The sequence below is a fragment of the Capsicum annuum genome, chromosome 1, assembly GCF_002878395.1.
Source record: "Capsicum annuum cultivar UCD-10X-F1 chromosome 1, UCD10Xv1.1, whole genome shotgun sequence".
Classification (NCBI taxonomy): domain Eukaryota; kingdom Viridiplantae; phylum Streptophyta; class Magnoliopsida; order Solanales; family Solanaceae; genus Capsicum; species Capsicum annuum.
Window position 1 is genome coordinate 94,436,947 of NC_061111.1, and position 5,795 is coordinate 94,442,741.

Consider the following 5,795-nt stretch of genomic DNA (forward strand, 5'->3'; position numbering starts at 1 on the left):
CATGAGATGAGAGAGATGAGGGTAGAGAGAAAAAGTGAGAGAGAGCTACTTTTTATCGATGTATGTGTGTGTATTGTGGTGTATTTGTGTGTGTTGGTGTGTGGTGGGTATTAACAGGGGTTTTCATGGGTCGGTTTAATGCTTAAAACCATAACCAAAACCAATTTAGTCCGATTTTGAATTTCTAAAACCAAATCAAACCACAAAAAGAAAATAACCGTTGGTTTGGTTCTTGTCGGTTTGGCTTGATTTTTTAGATTTTTTAGTTATTGACTAGCCTACTTCAACCATCTCTAGAATACACTCTTTTTTTAACCCATAGAACAGAGTATCACGTTGAATAATTTCTCATGAAATATTTGTACAGTGATGGACAAATGACACTATATACTCTAAAAATTCAGAACAAACACATTAAACAAACCCAACATTGAGATAAAAAGCACTAGCTTTGTATTGTAGGCACTAAGATTATCCAACAACATACAAACACATACATGTACATTGTAAAATAGAGCTTTGTATTCTGGTGCAGTGTACTGCAAGAAGAGACAGCGTTGGGCAAGTTTGAGTTGTCTGTTTACTTTAAAGACTAGCTAGGTGAGCTAATCATATAGAAAACGATTGAATAAACAAGAAGACATAAAACTACCATTTGAACCAGGGACCATGGTAACTCGTATTGTGAAAGCTGAAGTAGAAAAAGTGAGGTAGGAACCGTAAGGTTAACTTATTAGTAATAGTATGTAGAATTGGACTTGTGTTTGGGGCTTTGGGCAATTGGGCTAAAGTATTGGTTGGGCTAGACATCGATAAAAATTTATATTTAGACTAAATTTAATAAAATACTAATATTTTATTTATAAATTATATATAAATAATTATAATATATATATATATACATATAAAATTTATCGATTTGTTTTCGTTATTTTCACGGGGTTTTTTTATGTAAAACCATAACTAAACCAAATAGCATCAGTTTTTTAAAATTGAAAATCAAACCTAACTAAACCAAACCAAACGTCGGTTTTTTTAATCGATTTGGTTCGGTTTACGGTTCGGTTTTTAACCAAACCCATGATCACCCCTATGTATATATTGTTATTTCTGAGAAAATAGTGTGGCTCCCTTTTTTTTCATGTTGCTTTGTCCTATTTTATTGTTATATATTGTGTAAAAATAATTATTTTGACAGTGTTTGTAAATTGTAAAAATACAGACATTAATTTTTAATTATGAAAAATATTAAGAATGTTGATAATATTGAAAAAAATGTAATTAATTAAAAATGTTATAAAAATATGATGTAATGTCGTGTATATGTATATATTGTGTATTTATTATGTGTATGTATATTGGGTATTTAAAAAGAAAAAATAATAATAAAATAGAATATCAAATCTAACATTTTTTCAAATACATTCCTTAAATTAGGAGTAGTAGATAAAAGAAAAGTCAAATGTCATAAATATGACGAGACATTTACTTGACTGATTTATTATTTTGTGTATTAAAATAATTAAATCGACTTACTTTTGCAGGTCATGTTGAATAACGTACAAAATAATGAATTCCCATATATAATTATAAAAAAATATAAATAATAAATAAAAAATATAATTATCTTTAAAAAGGATACATTATGGTATAAATAATTAAAATTATACTATGCAGTAAAAAATCTCAGTGCTATGTTGGGTACGTATATAAATGACTGTGCAAAAAATATTAAAATAATAAAAAATTGATAAAATCTGTATATTAATAAAATTAAAGATAGATATCAATAAATCGTGTAAAACTAAAATATGACAATAAATGAATAAAAATTATAAAATAATGATGATTATCAATAATTTATTTACAATTACAAAAAATATGTGAAAAATTGCATATTATGCCATTTAACAATCACAAAGCCTAAAAAGTGCTAATTTTAAGTATGAAGAGCAAAAATTGGGTGTCAACACCATTCGATATGGCGTAATAGATATGGGCTGAGCATTTGGAAGAAGGTCTATTCCAAAGTCAATTTTCTTTTCGGGGGTACTCCGGGATAATCTTTGAGAAACGAATCTGAGAATTCACATGCTACTGACATTGATTCAAGATTAAGGGTTTATAAGTAAGAGTCTTGGACTCGAACGAGATGCTAGACACATCCCTTAGATATTATTTTTCTTTCCCTAAGGTAGGAAACAAGCTGACCTTTAAGTGCTGAAGTACTACCCCTCCACTCTAGGATGGGCTCATTCAAAAACTTAAACTAGATAATTCTGTTTCTGCAGTCAACTAAGGCATAGCAGGAATAAAGCCAATCCATGCCGAGAATAACATTAAAACCGATCATCTCTAATTCAACTAGGTCTACTAAAGTGACTTTCTGAGAAAACATAATCGGACAGTTCCTGTATATTCATCGGCCTATGATGGATTTACCCATTGGGGTAGAGACTGACAGTAACCACATTAGGAAAACTTTCCTGATCCTGTCGGAACTGAAGGACATAGAGTCTGTTTGGGCGTTGTCCACTAATGGCATTGGAAGTAGTACCCTGCTGATTCGAGCAACCAAACTGAGCTGAGAGATGTTTATGTTGACACTGGGAACCAGACTGGGGACAATCTCTTACTCTGTGACCTGGCTTTCCACACTTGAAACACATATCACTGCCAGCCCTACAGATACCCTGGTGGTTTCTGCCACATTTCTGGCAAAGGGGATTTGTTCGAGCGCTGCTGACATTACCCTGAGGCTTAGGGCTTAGCTCCCTGTCTCTGTTGCCATTTTTGAATTTTGGCACTAGAGCACTGGCTGAGGATGGAGATGAAACTGAGGATTTTGGGCAAAACTGAGAATGATTCCCACCTTTTGACTTAGGCTGAGCGAAGTTAAAACTGTTGTTCTCGCTTTCTTATTCTCCCTATCCTTCTCCCTATTCTTAGCCTCCTCTATTTGCAGAGCATGGACCATGATCTTAGATATGTCCATCTCTTTTATCAACATTGCGGTCCTACACTGCTTGACCACTCTATTAGACACTCCAAACACAAACTTACTCATCTTAGATCTACTATCTGCTACCACATGAGGAGCGTATCTAGCTAATTAAGTAAACTTGAGAGAATACTCTTTCACTGTCATATTACCCTACTTCAGGTTAATAAATTCTAGAACCTTCTCTTCCCTCAACTCCAACGGGAAGAACCTATCCTGAAAAGCAATGGCAAACTTCTCCCACTTTATGGGCCCTACATTTGCGGCCTTTCTACTTTCTAATATTTAAACGTTAAGTGAGCCATATCCTACAATTGATATGCAGCTAACTCAGCACTCTCACTAGCTGTCACCCCCATAATATCTTTAACTTACTTTACCTAATCAAAAAACTTCTATGGGTCCTCATCTGACTTTGACCCGATAAAAGATTGAGGATTCATTCAGGTAAAGTCTCAAATCCTGGCTGTAGTAGTATTGGCCACTGGGTTGGCTGGAATGGCTGGAATGGCAGCTAAGCATTCATTCTAGGCTACTAAAGAATGAGCTAGGGTGGTGAAAGCTGTTCTGAATTCAGCGTGGGAGACATGTTCGTCCAGGGGATCTGACTGTACGGGCTGAGGTACTAGATGGTCTCCCATTCCTCTTCCTTTACTCCTCTTTGGAGGCATATTCTATAAACAGAAGAGAAACATTGGATTATACTGAGAGTTTAATTGGAGGTCATACTCACTCGTACAACATGAATACTGAAATAAGGGAAAGTTTTCTTAAAACATCAAATAGCCTCTTTTCCATATGTGTGGCACGCTACACACCCATGCCTAAGAAACTAGATGCGACTTTAAAATTTCCTTGGACTCTGTTAAACCTTAGGCTCTAATACTAAGTTTGTAATGCCCCGAGTCTATATTCTGGATGCTATATGGTGCTTGTAATCTCGAGGGACCACAAGCTAACCAATGACTGTTACCTACTACAATAACTAAATAATATCACTGTAACATGCAAAATTTAGGCGAAAATATCCATAAGGTTCAAAACTTAAAATTAATTTCTGAATACTGAAATCGATATTGTAAACTGAACATCTGTCTGAAAAATACTCTAGTCGAAAAAGTTTCTAACTGTTTGAATAAGGAGTTGATAGGATAAGTCCTCAGCTAACTTCGACTACTGAAATAAACTAAGTACTAAAATATTGGAATAATTAATCTTTCCTCGAATAATGAGGACTCACCACTTGTTTGATGCTGATGGATCAGACTGCTAAGTATGATTAGGAGCCTGTGCATCTAAACCTATGATATGAGATATCATAGCACAAAAGAAAGGTATGTGTCAGTACTTTGAATGTACTGGTATCCTAATTGAGGTAGGCCGATATGCTTGAGTTCATATGTATTAACAATAATTGGCTGAATAACATGATCATAACTGAAAGAGAATACATGCATGAATGCTTAAAATGTAACTGGGTCATGGTAACACTGAATACTAATATCTAATTTTATTGATACTATATTACTGCTTGCAGAGTAACAGTGTCTGACAGTCCTGATTCTGTGGAACTATTCTAAGTTTTGTACTTAACTGAGTGACTGTATCTGACAGTCCTAATTTTTGTAGAACTGAACTAAGTTCTATTCTAAAGAATAAAACTAAGACTGTGGGAGGTAATCATCTAACTGACATGCCCTTTTCTTTATGGATTGGGGTCCAACCTGTAACCCCAGTTGGAAGGCTATTAGTACCATGCCACGGGTAAAGACAATTTGAGTCACCATCATATAGCTAGTGCTCTGAATGAGAATGGTGGTTCCCTCAACTGGCAGGTAGGACACCTCATCAACCATCAACTGGTAGGTTGATGTCTCAAGGACTACTTCTAAGGATCACACCCTCTACTGGCAGGTGATTCCCCATCCTTGGATTCACTCGGTGATAAATCCTTCTCCCAACTGAATAGACACTAGACTGAGTTCTAAAATGTACTAGGCTAGACTTAACTATTACTGATCGTACTATCTAACTAAAATAATATGAGTTAATTAAGTTTCGTTAACTGATAGAGTACTACTAAATTTGTATAACTGATGGAATACTATAGAGTTCTGTTGAGTAGATGGATTCACTAAGGTCTGAACTAAATACTGAACTGTAACTGTGACTGATTACTGAGACTTTTGTTTGTGATACTACTGAGACTATTCTGTAACTACCACAACTCTAGGTAAACAGCTAAATTATCAGGTATTAAATACACCCATGACTCCATGGTATGAAAGGTAAATCATTGCATGACTTTAGTAACATAATGGTACTAGCTTGCTAATAATACATTCACTCAGACATTTTTGTCAAACACTTGTTATACATGAGCTTGTGCATGAGTGATATCACACAATAACATGTTATGCTTTGACTAGTCTAATAACATAAGCATTTTGGCAAACACTTGGGGAGCATGGGTATTTCACATATCAATAAACATGTAGTAATATCATGGATTCTATATTCAACTTGCAATTCGAGAATTTGACATATAGTTCACAAAATTCAATTCAAAATTAAACTAGTTTGCATGAAACTTAGGACAAAACATGGAATTAGATCACCATTAACATCATAATCATTAATACATTCAAGATCCAACATGAAATCCATGAAATCAATTAACTTGTATTTAGAAAGAGTTTTTTGAACTCTAAGGGTGGAAGGAAACCCTTGGATGAATATTTCTCATAACTTGGTATTCAAATTTGCGAAGAATAATAGAGTGTTCTTGAAGCCT